Source organism: Pteropus alecto, unplaced genomic scaffold (assembly GCF_000325575.1).
Source record: "Pteropus alecto unplaced genomic scaffold, ASM32557v1 scaffold14, whole genome shotgun sequence".
Classification (NCBI taxonomy): Eukaryota; Metazoa; Chordata; class Mammalia; order Chiroptera; family Pteropodidae; genus Pteropus; species Pteropus alecto.
This window is the reverse complement of record NW_006436810.1, coordinates 10,830,793-10,852,210: the sequence shown is the minus strand read 5'-3', so window position 1 is coordinate 10,852,210 and position 21,418 is coordinate 10,830,793.

Genomic DNA, 21,418 nt, shown 5'->3' with positions numbered 1-21,418 from the left:
TTGAAAAATAAATTTTAATAATTTCACATACACGAATTGAGGTCTAAATCTGAGTTAATTTTGATGGTCAGTTTTAATATCAACATTGCTTAATTTTTTTGAATAGTGTAATTCTTTCTTCCTTACTATTTATTGTTCTTGTGAGTTTTGTGAATTAGAAGGATATGTAATTTTAAACTAATGGTTCCAAATCTTTTGAAATGATCTATTTAGTACATTTTCAAACAGTTTAGATAAGAGTGTCTTCATAGGTTTAAGATGTACAGGTATATAGAAACATGCTTTACCATATGATCATAAAATAATAAAGCATGTTTACAGCCATTTTCCTCTCAGTGCAAAGTATTGGGATATTCTAAATAATTTCATAGCTTTTGTTTCCATAATAAAATTGCTTTGATTTTATCTTGCATAGACTTGTTCACAATTGGCTTCAATACCAAGCCGATAAGTTATCCCTTGATTGAATTTCTGGAGTGATACCATCTTTGCCATGTTGAGAGGTAACCCAAGGTACATTAAAAATGTCAAGAGTTTATTTGAGCATACACAGATTCAGGCAGTACCATACGGACAGTGGTTAGGAGCACTCGGCAGCACCTAGGATAGAGATTTCTATAGAGGAGAGGCACCATTATTGTTATATTTCATTGAAAAAAAACAAAAAATAAACAAAATACAAAACACACACACAAAACAACAAACAAAAACGCTAGCAAGATATATGAGGAGAGACACATCATAAGAAAATTTTACACAATTTTATTCTACCTTCCTATATCCCAGAATTTTCTCGATTATTCATCACACTTTCAGCAATGTTTTGTATTTATTTGTGAACATTATTTGCTGACAAAAAAAGTTTTAATTTTGAACCATATTATTCCAACATGTTAATTTTTGTTTTCACCTTAGCAGAAAGAATACTCGTTTCGAATATTTTTCCTCCTTCTGTCATAAGGTGTTTAGCAAGAAACTTGAAAAAGGTTTTTGAATATCTACCATTATTTGGTGAACTTGTGAGGTATTGGATTGAATATTATATGATCGAATGTTCCGGAAAAGCTTGTTGATTTTGTTTCACATTTGCTTTGCCTCCTCATGGTTCCATGTTATCCATGTATTCATAGTGAGAATCAGTATCATCATAATAGACATAAATATATAATATTTTAATATTGTTTAATGTAGGCAGCAGTGAGCAGAGAAGTGGTCAGCAATTTCACCCCCAGGTGTGCTGGCCTTTGCATTGTCAGGATTGTCTTAAATCTGCATGTCCTTTTCAGGACTTCATTTTTTGTTTTAAGACATTGCATATCTTAAATTGAGGTAAAACATACAGAATGGAATTCACATATTATAACTGTACATTTAAATGTGTTTTCACAAAGTATACAGCTATGTAATAAAGATAGAAAATTATTTCTCACCCTTCAAAATGGCCTTTCACCCCCCTAGGTAATCTCTAACCTCCACAGGTTGTCATTCTTCTGATTTCTAGCACCAGAGATTAAATGTATCTGTCCTTGAGTTATATATAAATGCATGATGCGGTATGTACTCTTTTGCTCCTAGCTATTTTGCTCATAATTGTTTTTGAGATTCAACCATGTCGTTGTATGTTATCAGCAGTTCTTTTCCCATCCTTCTTCCTCCTTCTCTTCCTTCTAATAGTGTTGAGAAATATTGAATTATGTGAATATGGGACAATTCATTTCCCAGTGTCCTAATAGTGGGCAATTTGGATTCTTTCTAGTTCTTCCTTACTGTGGATACAAAGCTTATAAAGAAGCCTTGTTTTGGTTTTTATGTTTTCATATTCCTAGGAAAGGAATATCTGTGTCGAATATATGTTTAACTTTACAAGAAACTGGTGAGGGGTTTTCCGAAGCAGTTAGACCATTTTAAATTCTCACCAGTAAGGTAGTAAAGTCCAATTGATACACATCTTTCCCATTAGAAGAAAGTTGTTTTCTTAGAAAATAAGAATTCTGTAAGAGTAGGAGACATTTACAGAGTGTCCCTTTTTCTACAAAATTGCCAAACTCCTGATCCTTATGTTTAAAGTAATGAAATCTGACATTCATTTTTTATAAACGAAAATGTGTCCTGTCCAATGATGATTGGATGATGGATAAGAACCTGATACAAAGTTGGATGCTCTTAATCCTTACTCTGTAATTAAAGTAAAAAAAAAAAAAAAACCCAAAACCTTTTTTTTTTTTTTTTTTTTTAATTTTAGTAGTGCTTTTTCTAGTGCTTTTTCTCTCTAGTGCTTTCTCTCTTTGGATGGCTGTATAAACAGCCACCTTTTCTTGTATACTGATCTAATTTTAGGAAGACACATATAGAGAAAGAGAAGGAAACAAAAAAGTATAGAAATGATTTTAAAAAAGAGCTTTAAAAATAAATATGATGAGTTGGTGCAAGTTCATTCCTGAAACCTACTGAATCTTCTAGGTTGGATTTTGTAAAACTCTCTGACATTCTACAAACAGTAGAAAGCTTACTAATAATTATTTCACTCCTCCTAAAGCTTCTTTTTCAATTTTGTCCCTTTTTCTGATAAACAGAATTCTAATGAAGTATTAATTTCATTCTATGTGCTTAAATTTTTGTACATTAAAACTAGTGAAGTGTTGAGAACTGTCACTATGTTCAATTTCTGTTAGATATAAAAAATACCTCAAATTATCAATGAGATGGTACCTTCTTAAAATGCTACCAAGAGAAGAAAAACTTTATTGATTTAAATTTTCAATCCTGTATCATATCAATGGAAAAATAACATTTAATTTTAAGTCAATTAATTCCTTTGACTTCAAGCTCTTTTTAAAAAATCATGTTCTCAATAATTTTCACTTTCTGCTTACATGCACAAAATATGCCTTAAGTATTTCTGAAAAATAGAAAATTAATCACATTAAGTTACTTTATTATTAAGCCAATTTAAAATTAATTGACAGTTTTATTTTTATTAAGTTCTAATTAGAAAAATATATGTAAATACAGTCTTCTTGTCCTTGATTAAAACATGAATAATAATGGTAACTACCTCAAATTCTAACATGTCTCATTCCAAGAGGTTTCACCTGTTATGGCTATGAAGTATAATATTTCTGTTCTTTGGCTCTTCTTTAATATGTATTTCTAAATACAGATATATGAAATACACATTATTAGTTCACATTATTTCACTAGTATATTTATAATTCTAAAACTTTTTTAATGCTCATAAGCATTAACAGTATGGATGCTGGAGTCAGTGTACGTGGGTCTGAATTTCAGTCCCACTATTTAATAGCTATGTTACTTCGCTATAAATGTAACAGACATGTCACATATATTTTCCGTACTTCCATGTCCCTGTTTTTATGGAATGAGGATAAAAACAATGACCAGATCATGGATTTTTTTTGGGAATGAAATTAGTATGTGAACTGTATGCATATCATAATGATTAGGTATCATTTAAAAACTTTTGTAATTATACTTAAATTTAAATCTCTTTACATTTTTTTCATGTTAGACTACAGATGACCCCACTATTCTTAATTAATGCATGGTTATCATAGATGTGAATTTGCCACATTATTTAGCCATTCCTTTATTAATAAACTTTTAGAATACTTCCAGTGTTGTACTATTATAAACATGCATATTGACATTATTCTACTGTCTCATTGTATCATTTTTTTCTAGTGTAGATACAAGAAAAGTAAAGATGTTATATATCAAAGTATGAAATTTTCACATTCCGAATTCAGTAAATTACAACCAAATTGCTCTTATAATCAGAATATAAGAAAATATTCCTTCTAACTGAATCAATGCTTGATATGACTTTTAGTTTTTAGTAATCTCATGAGTTTTAACTTGTATTTTTAATTATTAATGAGTTTCATTTTATACTTTTCATTTTTTTGACTGACCTGTATGTTTTGTGTCCCTGTTCTTGCCAAATCAACAATAGGTTGTTTAGTTTTATTATTATTTTGGTTTTATTTATATATTTTGGACAATAATCTCATATCTGCTATGTATGTTGCAAATATTTGTTCCACAGTCTATTCCTTACTTTTTAACTAGTGGTATTTTAAATGGAGAATTTACAATATTGATACAGATACACTTATTAATTTTAATATATGTATTTGTGGTTGTGCATGCATTTACTTGCGCATAATTGCATAAACATACACATACATAAATATTTTTCCTAATTTCTGAGTTATTGATGAAGAAGAGTAAAATAATATGTTGCTAAATTTACTATCTTAAAATATAAAACATGACAATTTTTGTATTATTGAGGCTATAGTGACCTAGAAATGTGAAAAAACAAAAATCTCTCTTAGTGAGTAGGAGTTGTAAATAAACAGATTCCAAAAAAATGTAATAATGGATTGGTTTTAAGATTTGCATACGTCTAATTCTTCTTTATATTTTAAGTTTTTTCCCCTTTACATTTTCAAATATAGATGGCAAATATGCTACATGCAGAATGACATATTCGAAAATCATGCCACATACATTTAGGATGTTACTTGCCTTCAATTCCACAAAATTAGATCATCTTCTGTCTAAACCAGAAATTTTCTCTGAGGATATGTTTCAAACTTTATGAAAAACATTTTGTACACTAAACCATATAAAAGCCCTCTTATTCACTTCTGAGTAACCAACAATCCCAAGACTTAGTGGCTACAAAGAATAATTATTTACTCTTGCTTATGTATTTGAGAGCCAGCTGTAGGTCAAGCATTCCATCCGGCGAAGAGCATCACGTGGCCATGTTTATGGGGAAGCACACTCCTTCCAGAGCAGCATGTGGAACAGAGTAAATATTTGTTCAATGATATTCCAACCTAAGGAAATTGTTTGTCTGAGCTGCATTCCTTGTTAAAAATAAATTCGTTACAATTGTAAAAAAATGAATGAGTAAATGATGAAAATTTAACCAGAAACAAAAGTACAAGTAATTCTTTCTTTGTACACTTACATATTCTATAAATATGTTTAAATTCCGTGAATTTTAATAATATTCTTTTTAATAAATGAAACATTAAAGAGATGTGTCTGTTTCATGACATGTAAGATACCAATATTTATGTAACATGTTTTATCTGGTCATTCATGACAAATAAAGAATGTTCATTTGTGATAGATTTTGTTTTAAAATGCATGTTGAAATAAGTCACTTGAAAAATAGGTAAGTCGTGCCTCTGTACATTTCCCAAATTACAATCTAATATTTTTTATTGTTATAAAGGATAAATGAGCAATTGTCTATGCTGCTGCTGTGAGGAATTCTCAAATAATCTCCGTTTGAACCAGTGATCGTCTTTTGTCTAAGTTAAGTCCAGAATAAAATATATATTCAAGCTAAAGTTTTTCTGTCCACTTTGAAAAGTAACAGAAAGAACGGGTTAAGAATTAAAAAATATACCATTTAAATGACAAATATTGTAACCTTCACCTCTACTATGCTGATCTTTCTTTTCCTTCTCTTGTCCTGTTAACTAAATCACTGCTAATTCACGTAGTTCTTTTCGGAATTATTGGAATATGATAAGTTTAACAGTAGGCATAAAAAACGCAAACCTGTAACTGTTCCCTACTTATTATTAAAATAGTTGGTAACTAGTCTGTAAAAAATATATATTTGTAAAAAATGCATTAAATCATCAAAAATAAAGATTTTGAATTTTGCATTCGATTTTATTTTATATCAATGTGGTCACATAAGTAATGAAATAAAAATCAATTCATTTGATAAATATTACTGAGTGCCCATCACATGGTGGGCACTGTTCTAGGAGCTGCAGAAACACTGGCGAAAACACAAATTTAACTGCTCTCTGAGCTTTCACTTTAAGAGACAAAAAAATTACTTACTCTATTAAATATTACATTAAGCCTGCGATATTTTCAATCCTACTCCTATACGGTTTTAAAATTAAATTTGCCCCCAAATTTACCTTTTATATGTTTATATAATTTCTGGTTGTGAAAATAGGAAATATATTAAGGAACACATTTTATATATGATGCTTATGCAACGACAGTGGTCCCCCAGGACTTGAAGGTGCTACATTCCATCTTTTTTCCCTCTTAATGTGCTATAAAGAATAGATTTTGAACCACTGATCATCTACAGAAATACATTTTTGTTTTTTTTGGTTTTTTTTTCCTCACAGCTCTGGAGTCTAAAATATCAGCTTTCAAGACTCTGGTAGATGAAAAAAGTTGCAGCCTATCTCTATGTTTGAAACTTCAAGACCGTCATTTCTGCAGAGCCTCTGGTCACTGTCAGTCTTTGATATTAGAAGTGAAGTCCATTAGCTAAAGCTGGTTCCCTCTTTCTAGCACATTTTATACACTATAGAGGCTGTGAATATTAATAGAGAAAAATTTTCAACCAAATATAACTAAATCACATAAAATTTTTAATTTATGAATACGTTATGATAATGCTTATGTTATTTTTCTATATTTACATGAGATGAGCAGCAGTTACAAAGATTTTAAACTTCTAAAGAAATTTGTAATACAAAAGTTCACCGTGCATGTAATTGCTGTTACGGTTATCTTTATCTTGAATAGTTTCATTATGTATTAAACTAGCATTTTGAATACAAAATAAGTGTCAGTAAAATATATATTTTCTCCTGCAAGAGTAACATACACCAAAAATTTGTAAGTTTTCAGAAAATATACACAAAACACAGTTAAAGCTATTATATATTTGAATAACAAATATAATAGAAGTGATGAAATTTATAACCTCAGAGTTTGGTTGAGAATCTGAATTTCAAATGAAAACAGCTATGCTGGCTATTCGATAGTATGTAGATCGATTTGATGGAAAAGTTAAGAAAAAGTATTTGCAGGTGTTTCATGAAAGGAACAATTAATGCAGTAAGAAATGCTTATTTCCAAAAGATTAGAAAATGTATTTGCTTTAAATTACTTCCGAAATAAAGACATAAATGAATATGTTGAGGATCTCTCTATAGTGAATATTTATTTCTCCTCTCTTGTACTGTCTATAAGTAATAATAATAATAAAGACACTACATTAGATGGTTAGGTGACATGAGTGTGCTTACTCCTGAAGCCTATGGCATCCTGTTTCAGGGATCAGACTTACAACTATAGCTGTATCCTGATCAGCTAGACATCAGCACATGCAGGTGGATGTTTCAAGGGCTTCTTACCTGATGTCTCTCAGTAGGCTCCAGCATCTTAACTGGCCAACCCTGTTAAGTATAAAACTACTTAGACATATTTTCTATTTCAGAACTTAAAAGAATAGCAGTTTGAGAGCATTTTCCCACAGTCTATTCAGGCATACTTATTTACAAAAACATAAATAATATTCCAATTATACTTTTAATCAGATGATATTAATGGAGTTCATTATAATGGCTTCAAACCAGGATAAATGTTTCCGTTCCTTTTTCTCTTCTGTTTTTCTCCTTTCTTCTCCTTTCTTTTTTGTTCTAGGTTTGTCAAATCTCCATCACTGTGTCCCTTGGCAAACTTGTTACTTAATATCCTGCACAGGGATTGTCAGCTTTCTTCACTTTATTTTGTTTTCTGCTCAATCATTTGTTCATTCATTCATTCTCGGTCAGGTTCCTTTTTAGTGAAATCAGGGAATTCTAAGTCTCCGCATTAATAATACAGGCTTTTATTGGCTGTATTTAAAGAAGAGCTTTCTAACAAAGATCACTGCCAAGTGCCTGATGACAGTTACTGATCACAGTAACTAATGGCTAACAGCTCATAGAACAGAAATGGCCAAGAGAAACACGCTTTAGCTGCGTCCAGCGCCCCCCACCCTGACCCGAGTGCCCCTGGACTGTTGTCTTGATTGTGCTTGCCATCAATGAAAAACTGCCTTCTTCTATCAGGAAATCTAACATCCACAGTGTAGAGAGTTTTCAGTCCCACGAGACCAAGCTTCACTACTAATCTTTCACTGTTACTGGCTACAGCAGGAGTGGGTGTCATTTAACCATTTTACTCCTACTTTTATGCTGGCTGTACATCATACAACATGATGATGAGATAAATGCGAGTTTTCCTAAACTAATCAAGACAACCTACAGCAAATACATTATTTTTTTCATTATAAAAAATAAAAGATGCTGTTTATATATGCGAATATCACAGCAAGCCACGGGGAATACTGGTGCCTATTATCCAGCCTGTATAGTGTGTGCGTGTGCACTTTCTATAATTATATCACAAATTACATACATATATATGTACATATATATTTCACAAATAGGTCATTCAACATCCTGATTTGTAATCTTTAACAGTGTAATAGGATGTCTTTTCACATAAATAATTACAGTCTCTCATGTGTTTTAAGATCTGCATTAGGTTCCAGTTTATATACTGTAGTATATTTAATTATAACCACTTGATTTATATTTAAGGCATTTCTAATTTTATATTACTGTAAACAGTACTTCAATAAACATTCCAGTGCATATGCATTATAGTCATGTTATTGTTTGTTTATGTATCCTAAGAATGAAAATTTTAAAATCAATGGGTAAAAGAAATACACATTTAAATTTTTGATGAGTTAAATTAAATTTAAAAGGCTTTATTTCTTATGCATCCAGGAATAGTGTATGAAAAATGTCTGCTCCCTAACCACCTCGTCAGACTTGTGCATTCGATTTTCATTTTTTGGCTTTCAAATTTCTTACTTGTGGCTCATGATATTAATATCTGGGCAAGGTTATATCACTATTTTCATATTTATTTGTCATTTAGATTATTTTTCTTTGTGCTTTGCCTCTTCACATGCTTTGCGCCTTTTCCTTATAGATTTCCGAGAGGTCTTTACAGAATAGGAACGCTTATTCTTTATACAGTATAAATCTCACAAACGTTTTCCCAGTCTGTTTCCTTGTGGCCTAATTTGTTCTTTTCAACAGAAGTTTCAAATTTTTCTACAGTCAAGCTCACGTGCTTTTATATTTATGACGTTTACTACTCAAATTTCCTAAAGAAATTTAGCTGCATTTCTTAGTTTTTCTTGTTCCCCATTTTAAATATGAAGAAAAATTGATTTGTTTGGATGTGAGGATGCGGGGGTCGGGTATGGGGGTGGTTAAGGAGGTTGGTTACTGAAGACAGGTCACTTTTCAACTGTAATTGTCAGGAAGGTAGTAGGTTATAGCCACATTTGGAGGCCGGTGGGAGAATGCCAACAAAATGCAGGGATGGGAACACCTGACGTGCTTGGCAGGTCTGTGAGGGACCAAGTTTCACCCAACTAGAGGACTGAAGAAGGAGAAGAGTGGAGAAGAGACATCTAAGAACACGACAGTGAGTATGCTGGACCTACGGAATTTCGTTGTTTGCTTGCTTTTACAGGGGCAGTAAATGATAATAATAAATAAATGAGAATAAAGGCAGCAATTCAGCACTGATTTAACCTGAAGAATCTGATTGCGAACTTGTCAGACTCAGGCAATGCACAAATCAGATCACACTTTACTAATAAGTTCAAGGTTGTAAGTTGTCGAGACTTCAGGATAAGCAGGTTGGAATCCAGCACTGAGGACAGCTCCCTGGGTTCTTCCTGCCGGCATCCCACACAGGTTCCCTGGCCCATGGTAGAGGAGGCCCCAACATGGGGCACGGGGTCATTGCCACACACCCGAGAATATTCAGTCTATGAAATACTCCATTTCACACCCCATCTTATGCTCCATTTTCCACGGAATTAGGTCTCATAAATTCATAGATCCTGGATTTAGTACAAGCAATTTTTGAATAGGGACATCCTGTTAAGAACCTTCCATAATAAGGACCTTTTCCTACCAAATACCATTAATCTACTTGCCTGGTGGTCCATTTATTACGTTGGCAGGAAAATTAAGCCAGTGCTCTGCTTTCCTTTACTCCCCCCGAGAGTATCCCCTGGGAAAGGATACAAATAGACCTTAAGATGGTCACTTTCACTCCATCATCCCCAGGGATGACCAATGTGACCGCATTATAGAGTTTGACGCCTAAAAAACTGTGTCCTGATGGGAGATCAACTAATTCAGTGAGGTAGCTGTCAAGAGCAAAGGTAAAAAAATAAATAAATAAAAATGTCCACTTATTAAAGAAGATTCTATAAACCTTTCTCAAACAAACAAAAACATTCCAAATCTGCTTGACCTATACTAAATAAGCACTGGCAATAAAATTTCATATTCATCCTCTTTAGACTGAGGTTTTAGATACTGTTCTCAATCTGTTGTCAGGAAAGATAAGTATATAAATGTCATTATATTAGTTGTATAACAATGTGAATTAAAATAGAACATAAAAGAATGATCAGATTCATAAGTTAGCACTGCCAAGTTTTCATCAGTTCAGAGGTTTCCATTAACAAATTCATTTGGCCCAGAGATACTTATCTGACTACAAATAAGAAATACCAACTCCAAAATACTGATTTTCCAACATAAACGAAGGTACAGATGAAGAGTTGTGGAATGGAGAATAATTCCAAATATCAGTTTGACCCGGGAGAAAATACAGATCACCAAAGAGAAGAGTCAGTCCTACCTGTTGCTAACAGCAGTGGAGTCGAGTCCATCTTTTTTTTTCCCTCCCAGCAGGAGTTTAATGGCATCATTTTGGACTTTGGCTATTTTTGTTGCAGATGCCTCGGTTTCTCCTCTGAATTATAATTACCCCGAAAGGAAATGGGAGGTGGTAAAGTGCGATTCTGTCTAATTTCCTCTGATTTTCTTCTTCAGAACTTATTTTTTTTTTCCTTTAAACCTTTGCTCCACATATTTTATTTGTGTTACTGCACAAGCTGTGGGACATAATAAGCAGCATTTTAGCACCATTCTGTTCTTTACTCCTGGTGTATAAATCACAGCAGAGTTGCTAACAGCTTGTGACTGACAATCTTCCTTGATAGACAATCTGTGATCCTTTCAGCCTTTTACTAATAAGCTCATTAGGAGAGAATGGCTAGAAATCCTTTCTGGGATACAGCAATGAACCGCAGCAAATTCAGTGCATGTCTGACCACTCACACTTTAGAGAATCAATCTTCCCTCAATCAAAACTTTGTATTTTTAGGTTACTTTTTTTTTTTTGTAATAAAAGTTTGTCAGAAAAATCAAGGAAGCTTTCCAGTCTAATATAAGTTAAGGGAACATTTTTCTAAATCATTTTTTTTTCATATCAGTGAATCAACATCTGAAAAATGTTTATCGAATGTTTGATGTTGTCATGACTTTCAAATTTAAAGTGGAAGTTAGTTTACTGCTTAGTAATTCAGTGACCAAAAGAGATAAGAAATCGATGAAGATATTCAGATTTTTATCATTTGTTAGATTCATTTGTATCTTATAATGAATGGTGAAAAGTCTGCTGAAAATTACAGTAATTACAATGAGAAGAACTCTTTGTGCTTTATGCATGTCTTAATGATAAATTAACATTCTCTTATTACAATTATGTCAATGGAAAGTTTACATACTCATACCTGTATTTAACACAATTATATTCTAGTTCTTTTTAAACAGTCTTGTTCTCGATTCATATCACAAAATAAAAATCTAGTCTCAGCCTTACTACTGAACCAAAATAGCTGAAATCTAGACGTGACATGAATGATTTGCTATGGTACTTTATTAATGTGACATTCTAAAAATAGGAATGACAGAAGTTGTCAGAAAATACTTAATAGTTTTTATTCCCCCCATTCTAGGGGTCACTCAAATTAGCAGAAATTTGGGAAAATACAGATCAAAGAACCAAAGTAGTTATAATAAAAAAAGGTTAATCTTAGGGGGAAATCAAAGAAAGGCTAAAATTAATCAATAAAACTTGAAATTAGATGAGCCTTGTATGTCTTTTTCATATTTAATTTTAATGAAACAGTCTTTCAATATAATACTGATGATTATGTTATATGATAGTCTATAATGTTCTAAAATAATTGATATTGATAATTACAATTATAATTTTAACATTATGTGTTATATAAATATATGTGTGTATGTGTGTATACATACATACATATATAAATATATATATAAATATCCAGAGAAAATAAAGGTAAACAAAAGACACAATACCATTGTATTGTAAGTTCAACTTCTGTTAAAGATCAATCAAAAAACAAATAAAACCAAAACAAAACTAAAATGTCCATTGAAAATTAAAAATAGTAAATTTAAATATATTTCAGGGAAGCAAGTAGTAAGCATTGTCTAATCTTTTAAATATTTGAGAAATTAAAAATATTTTAGAAATGAAAACCAACTTATTATTAAGACCAGAGGTAGTAAGTCCTATATTTGTACTGCTTCAAAAGTACACATCAGGTAAGCTCTGTGCTTGAAATTCTAATTCTTATCAATCTCAAAAACAGATATATGACCAACAGAAGCAAGTCGACAAATAGAGCTTATCAACTGGAAAGGATAATTCCTTAGCACAGGAATACAGTGTCATGGTGACCTGATTTTATGAGATTGATGTTGTACAGTGTCTGCATGCTACAATTAATATTCGACTTGCCTGTAACATCAGGCTTGGATGTGATATTCAAACACCCACCACTCCCAGCATCTGCATGGTTTTGGCAAGATTTTTCTGTCAGTGGATAACTGGAAATGCAGTATTAGTTTGTAATCTTACCAAAAGTCAACAAACGATTGAGTTACAAATCACTAAAAAGATCATTCATTTCTTCTCCTTTTCATTTTTCTCTAAGCACTATGCAAGAGCAGTGAATTACTAAGCCACTATTAGTCACAATGACGTCAAGACATTTTATAGCACAATATAGTTTTAAATTCCATTTAGAAAAACATATTACTTCTAAACACTAAATTTGATATTCTTTTATGATTTAATTATAATTCTAATTAAGTAAATATTACCTAATATTCAGGTAATTGGTTGTCTGAAGTACAAACGTGATAGGTAAAGCCCTTGGAGCTCACATAATACCAATCTTATGAAAATTAATAAAACCCGACAAATTGCTACCAGAAGAAATAAACTTAATTTGTTCAACAAATTAGGAATAAAAACAAAATAAAAATCAGCAACATTATCATTTTTATGACTTTTCACTGCGTAGAATCTTTCCAAGCTTATGGCTGGATATGAATTTAACACTTAGTGTCCCATAAAAAATGATATGCTATTACTTTGAGGCTCAAACAAAAACAAAAAATCTTCAATAAGTGAAGAAAATGCATAGATGTGATAACTCGATAGGCACTTTGCTATAAACAAACTAGCTTCAGATAATGGAAAAGTGACTATCTCTCTTTTTCTATTTCTCCTTCTCCCTCTCCCTCTCTTTCTCCTTCTCTCTATCTCTCTCTATCAAGAAAAGATTCTTTCTTTAATTTTTTAGGGAAAGTCAAAGAATAAGATATTTAAAGTTACTACCCACTTCCTCAAAATCTCATTAACAAAAGTAAACTCTATTTTCAACAAATAAGTACATACACAGCTACCGCCATCATACTTATGAGTTCACTGAAACTTAGATGAATCTAGACCTGAGTAAGGAAATAGCCTGAGAACAAGTGTAAGCTATTCAGTCTTCAAACAGAAAAACAAATGACCCTAAATTTGGGCGTCACAATCCTAAACGTCTTAGACCAAAGGGATTGACGTGACTAAGTGACTGTGAAAGAACCTGGCATAATACCAAAGAAACTCAAGTGGACACTAAATAACTATAGAATACGTGTAGCGAAGGCCAACACAGGCTAGACGCTTTCTAGGTAGTGGATGGTGCGGGGGGTGAAATAATGTGGGGAGAATAACCGAGGCCGTGGATCCTGTGCCAACAGCTTTTTTTGATATCAAGAAACAATTAACCCTAGACGGAATACTGTCTCTATGTAACTAGATGTTCAAACACAAATAAAAGCCGGTTTCACAACTTATATAAAAGTAAAATACATGATAACAGCATACATGGCTGCAGGGGAGGAAAACTTCAAGTATACTATTTAAAAGTTCTTTTATCTATTTATTAAAGTGTCTAATATGACTTGAGGATAGATGGTGCTAAGTTAAACGTGTATGTTATAAACCCTAAAGCAAATCCAAAAAAAAACAAAAGAAGTTATAGCTAATTATCTAAGAAGGAGATAAAATGATTAACAATTACCTGCGTAATCGAAAGAAAGCTACAAAAAGGAGGAGGAAAGGAAGTGAGAAGAGCTGGGCGTTGGATTATACATTTTAAATGGCTAAAGTATATGGTATGCAAATTTGATCTTTGAAGTTTTTGTTTGTTTGTTTGTTTTTTTGTTTGTTTATTAAGGAGCATGACAAATGGTACTAACAGGTCTAATGACACATCCTCATGGCTGGGAAACAACTTATGTACCAGTATCTCTAAAGGGACGTAAACATCCAACATTGTGAAGTGTCACAGATTCTGCATTAGATCAAGTTCATACACATAGTTACTGGGTGCCATCAGATGTACTATAAGGAATATGAAAGACCAGAAATATAACAGAAACCAAAGATTCTGTTATGGACTGAATTGTGTGCTCCTAAAATTCCTATGTTAAAGTTCTACCCCCCAGTACCAGAGAATGTGAATATATTTGGAGATGGGTCTTTAGAAAGGTAATTAACTTAAAACAAGGTCATTAAGATATGTCCTAACACAATATGACTAGTTTCTTTATAAGAAGAATTAATAGAACAAATAGAAAAAGACGGTCGTAGTGGAAACACCCTGTAGAGTTACAGAAGGAAGATGTCCATTACAAGCCAAAGAGAGAGACCTCAGAAAAAAACAACCCTGCCCACACCTTATTCTCAGACTTCTAATCTGCAGAATTGTGAATAAAAGTAGCTGGCTCTATGTTAAAATATATCCGACCCAAGTATAATTTCAAGATGCTTTTAAAGGTGTTCATATTGTTAGTCATTAGGAAAATGGAAAATTAAAACCACAATGAGATACCATTTCACACCCACTAGAGTAGCTATAATAAAAAGGGAAGATCGTTACAAATATTGACCAGAGTATGGACAAACGGAAACCCTCATATATTGCCAGTAGAAATGAAAAATGGTACAGCCACTTTGGAAAGCAGTTTGAAATTTTCTTAAAGAGTTGAATATCTATTTGCAATAAAATCCATCAATTCCATTTCTAGGTGTCTACCCAAGAGAAATAAAACCATGTGTCCACACAAAGATTCATACGCATGAATATTCATAAAACTATTATTCATAACAGTCCCAAAGTGGAGATGACACAAATGTCCATCAACTGATAAATGGATAAACACAATGTGATCTATCCAGGCAATAGAATAATATTCAGCAATAAAAAGGAATGAACTATTAGTATATGCTACAACATGGGTGTACCTAAGTATATTTATGCTAGGTCACAGGTAGGAAAACTTTTTCTATAAAAGACCAGAAAGTAAATATGTTAGGCTTGTAGGCCACATACAATCTCTGTAACACACACACATATATATACATTTTATTTTCTGCAAATTAAAATGTAAAAATTATTCTTAGCTTATATGGCATGGGTTTTATTTGGCCTGCGGGCTATAGTTTGTCATTCTCTATGCTTAGCGAAAGAAGCCAGGTATGAAAAAACCACAAAGTTCAAAGGACTATCTATATATCATGTGCTGCCTTTTGCATAAGAGAAAAGTTGGAATAAGGAACACATCTGTTTATACTCATCTGTGCAAAATAAAAAGCAGAAAGGATGAGCCAGTAACCAGCAAGATCTGTTCTCTGTAGGGAACTGTGGGAACAGCTTGAAAGGGATGTGGGAGTGGCATTTCTTTTTTAACTTTCGACAGAATTGCAACTTTTAGAATCATGCCAATCTTTCATACATAAAAATAAAATAAACAAAATAAATAAAATAAAATAAGAAAAGGGAGGACTACAAGTACAAACAAGTAAACCCTACTGTATTTCAAATGAACACCATAACTACGCTTCGTGAAGGGAAGAACTAAGCCAGGTATATTTGGGAAACAGTCTGCCGACTAGGGATGCTCAGGTGAAAGACAAAATGAATGTGAAGCAAATATGCGGTTTTTCTGTGAATCTGAAATAATTTCTAAAAAGAAGTTTAAAAATAAGTTATTTATAAAGCATTTTATTTTCAAAGAAATTGTCATCATTTGCACCTTAAGGAAAAAGGTAAAAAAAATCAGCAAATTGTGCCACATGTACCCCAATTTCTTAGTGTGTGGTACCAGCAACTCTTAATTTTCAGTGACAGTGTGACACAGACATAGTAACAGATATAATAAGTTACACAAAGTTATTTTAATTTATCATTTCTTTTCTTTCTGCTGACCAATTCTGTCAGGTGTTTTGGAGGCAAACACGGTGTCAGGGTTGTAATAAATCGAAGACTTGGGGCAAGTCAAGTCTGAAAGTAAAATTTGCTTGTTCTACTTATCAGAAAATGAACTCTAGATAATTTACATAAATTTAAGATCCTCAGTTTCTTTTTTATAAATTAATATGAACAATCTTCTAGGTTAGAGGCCGCAACTATTAAGTTAATTAATTTCAAGCTCCAAGAGGAAATCAAAGTATATAATGGGCCTTTGGGAAGTCAAAATTATTTTTATTGTTTATATTTGGAGGCAGGTGAGCAGACTGCCTCATTTCCTTTTGTAGCTCCTAATGTATTTTAGTAAAAAAATGTGGACAGATTAAAACAACAACAACAACAACAAAAAAACTAAGGAAGCCGGCAGAATCATCCTAAGGCTCAGAAGGAGAAATGAAGAAACGATCTCTTTCTTCGTGTGAGTACTCTCTTGGATTTGCCTCGAGAAAAGGCATTTGGAATGAAAAAGGACCTGGGCAGCGACAGAGAGGAGAGCGTGAGAAGAGAAAGTGTCATTAAGTGAAAAATCTATTCCTCAACTTGTAAGGAAAGCAATGTCATGGGATGAAGTAATGAAAATTTCTTTAAGCCAACAAATGATAAATTGCCAGAAGAGCTTTTTAGCTACAACACCAGGTTTAATCACGTTGGGAACTAAAAGGATCCTGAATGCATAAAATTCTCCTCAACCAAAATGAAATTACACCGTGAAACGTGAATGCTCTGTATGCAAGCAAGTGCAAACTGGAATATTTATGAGAATCCATTTGTAAATGACACAGTGTGATTGCTAGAAAAATGACTAAATATGCAATTCAAAAAAAAAAAAAGGGCCAAGTAGACATTTTACTCTTGAGACCTTGCAAAAGTTTTGAGGCTCATGCGGGCTCTTTATAGCCAAGGGGAATGAGAAATGCTATTTTGAAGAATGTTACGGTCAAGGTGCACGTGACTTTTTTTCACCAGTGATAAGGTGAGTTTAGAATAGAGGTCTCAGTCTCTCCTTTTCTAAAGATCTATTTGTCGTAAAGGTAAGTAATGAATTATGTTTTGTGCTTCATAAAAATAAATATCGATTTTAACAATGTTTAAAATAAATTTATTATAAGAAGTAGAGAATGGTATGAATGGACTCCTCAACAGATCATCCTCAATACAAAGTGTGATCACATTAAAATATAGAAAAAGATGTTGGAAAGATATTCTCCTAGATAGCAACAATTATCTCTGTATATTAGTGATCATTTATTCTTTTTTACATTTTGCCTTTCTGTGTCTTCTCAGATTGATTGTGTAATGAAATATGCAGATTCGTCCTTTACAAAAATCGATCATCACTTGGAATACACAGTATTGATGACAATGGTACTTTAATGGTATTTAACAATGACACAAAGTAATGTATATGGAAAACCTGGTACAGTTCAATATTAAGTGTACACATATAATCAGTTGGTTCCTTTTTTCCTACTTGAAGCGGATTGTGTTCCTTTGTGAATCACTTTTAACCCTCTTAAAACTTGCCATTTAGTCTGATACTCCATCAGTTTTCATAACTTTATTCTGACAAATAACCTGGCTGAGTTGCAAAATGTTCACTTTTGAGGATTTTTCCATCCAGTGTTGCTTTTCATTAACTAGTATCTGGTTTTTCTTTGCCCTGAGAAAATAAACTATTCTCTGATGCATTATACCACTTTTAAGAGGTACCAGAGTGACAAGAAAATGACCCATCTAATCCTCTTTTATTGTTCCATAGTATGGAGGAATTGAAATTAATACTCTGAGCTCAGAAATAAGTTACACAAACAATAAAAACTAGAAGAAATAAAAGAGTCCATTTGTCAGTATGTGCTTAACCATCGTCACCAAAGTAATAGCTTAGGGGTTGACGTTTGGTCCTGTAGCTCTAGTAATGAAGACACTTCCATCCTGCAGTGGCTCCGTGAGGACTTCTAACATCCCTTCAGAGTTACTAGGCAAATCTACTCCTGAGACCAAAGATGGAAGAGAAACAGGAAGCGTTTTCCTCTCATCTCTCATCTCTCTGCCACCACGGCCACTCTCCAGTGACTTTTACAAGATTATAAGATTATTTATGGAATAAAACTATTTTTGTGTATAGTTTTTCCAATTACTTTTTACTTCTGAAGTCAATTTTCTACATTCTCAGTAATTCGTTGTGTTTGGAAAATGTTTTTCGATCAAAGCTAAAAACACTACCCATGTAAAACATTTTTAATAAGGGCTTCTCAGATGTGTCTGCAATTTATTGACCTACAGAAAAGTAATTATTTCTCTCCATTAACCACACACCTTTGGGACCCGACCACACTGTGTGTTAGCTATTTTCTCGTTTACTGTGTATTATCTGATAATGACCCTAACAACTTGTCCAACAATTTTCATGTTTGCTCTTGATGGCACACTGTTGACAGAATTCACAGTCTTTGTGTAATGACGAGGGTGACGGAAATCTGTGCCATGAAAAGGCAGATGTGATGGGTGCCACGTGCAGGCCACCCTGCCCTTGTTATGGAATTCTGTGCAGTCCCCTTGTCAGCAGACGAAAATGGATCTATGAAGGTCTGGAAGATCCCAGAGAGGGACAGAGCCTGAGAAGTGGAGGGCCATCCCGCCTCCTCCCACCTCTATGTCACTGAAATGCAACTGTGACCCTTATTGAATAAACCACGGCAGTGAATCTGTTCTAGAAATATGACATCTTTCGCCAGTTGCAGTATAAAAGCAAACAGGGGCTGTTACTGTCTTAACTAATGAGCTTATGACATGCAGTCCCATAAACGAGAAGCTCATGTGTCAACTTGCACTTTTAATGATACGACGGGCAGCAAGCTGCTATAATCAAATTTGAGCTATTACTTTTCTGACTCCATTTACATAATATGAACCACATGGGGTGGAGAGGTTATATCTGGAGCAAGAGAGGATGATTAGATTTTTTTTAAGAAATTGCACAGAGAAAGTATAATCAGGATAGGCTTGGCTCACAGAACAAGGTCTTTTCTGCTAAATCTTGTCCTTAGAGATCTGAAGATACCATGAGGTTCACTCTCTGTGGCCCCATCAGTCTCTCTAGGCCCAGGTACTCCATTTCCTAATATGCTTATAAGGTTTCATACTATATTATTACTTTCATTTAAAATGCATGCCTATTCTAGATAATACATTACTTATGGTAACTTGCACTACACTCTAAAGAGCAATAGAAGAAATAAACTCTTTTAAATAAATATATAATCTAGAATGTATCTTATTTTTAAAGCTAACAGGTGTCTGCTCGTTTTGTGAATAGGTGCTGAGCATATCACATGGGTGTTCTGTCTCTTACACAGTGCTTGTTCCCACACGAGCGCACACACGTCGGCACGGATAATGGTTATATAGTCCTGCCTCTCAGATGCTAATTTAGCACCAGAAAGCCATTTCTCGGGAAGTGTTCGTCTCCCATTCTTATGAAAACCACAGATGACAACAGAGTAAAAGGTCCAGAGGTGGCACCTTGGGGCATAGTATGACCTGTGACAGAGGTTTCCTGTTCCTTAGAAAAGCCCTCTGCATTGACTACAGAGAAAGGAAGAATTAAATCCTGCAGGACACGTGTCCAGTTTGTCTTTCACGGCACTTAGTTCCAACATTTTCTCATTTACTATCCCCAATATCGATCTGTAAGGACTCGTTTTGTTATTCATTGTTTTGAGCGCTTTAAATCTATCGAAACGTATTTGTCAGGAGCTGTGGGAGCAGTGATCTTGTGGGGAGGACAGGGACCCACCTGGCCTCGTCAGGCTCCAACTCGGTGATGGGGAGCCAGAAACACTCTGGGCAGTTTCAAGGCCCTAAGGTTGTATAGTTCTGCTTATACTTAGGATGTAGGAAACCACAGGACAAGATCACTACCATCTTAAAAATGGGAAAAGTCATTTTTCAGATTCTATCGGAGCTATGTTCATGAGGGGAACTGAATTCTAAAGGTGACAAGCCCTCTGAAGACAGACACTCTGGTCACAAAAAATTGTTTCACCTTTAGCCAAAACTTGGTGGTAGGGCCGGCAACCATAACTCCCAGTTAGAAAAAAATCAAATGAAAGTTTAATAAAATTTTTTTTTAAATTAAATTATTTAATTGAAGAAATGATTTAAATTTTTTTCCCCCATCTACCTCTCCCCACCCCATTCCCTGCTACCCTCTGGTAACCGCTAGTCCATTGTCCATGTCCATGAGTCTCTATTTGTCCTGTTCGTTTGTTGCTTTTAGGTTTATATCTCTCATATAAGTGATATCATGTGATATTCAACTTTTTTTGTCCGGTTTATTTTGCTTAGCATGATTATCTCGAGGTCCATCCATGTTGTTGCAAATGGCAGTATTTCATCTCTTCTTATGGCTGAGTAATGTTCCATTGTATATATGTACCACAGCTTCTTTAGCTAATTATCTATTGTAGGAAACTATGGTTACTTCCATATTCTTGGCCACTGTGAATAATGCTACTATGAACATTGGTGTGCAAATATCTTTTCAGATATGAGATTTCAAGTCTTTGGGGTAAATACCCAGTAGAGGAATTGCTGGATCATATGGTAGATCGATTCTTAGTTTTTTGAGGTACTTCCATAGTTTTCCATAATGACTGTACCAATTTGCACTCCCACCAGTAGTGTATAAGAGTTCCTATTTCTCCACATCCTCTCCAACATTCGTCATGTTGATTATAGCTATTTTAACAGGTTTGAGATGGTATCTCATTGTTGTTTTGATTTGCATTTCCCTAACAGCTAGCGATGTTGAGAATCTTTTCATATATTTGTTGGCCATTTGTATGTCCTTTAGGGAGAAGTACTCTGCCCATTTTTTGATCGGATTGTTTGTTTTTTTTTGTTGTTATTGAGTTGTATGAGTTCTTTGCATATTTTGGCCCTTATTGGAAGCATTGCTTGCAAATATATTTTCCCATTTGGATGTTTCTCTCTTTA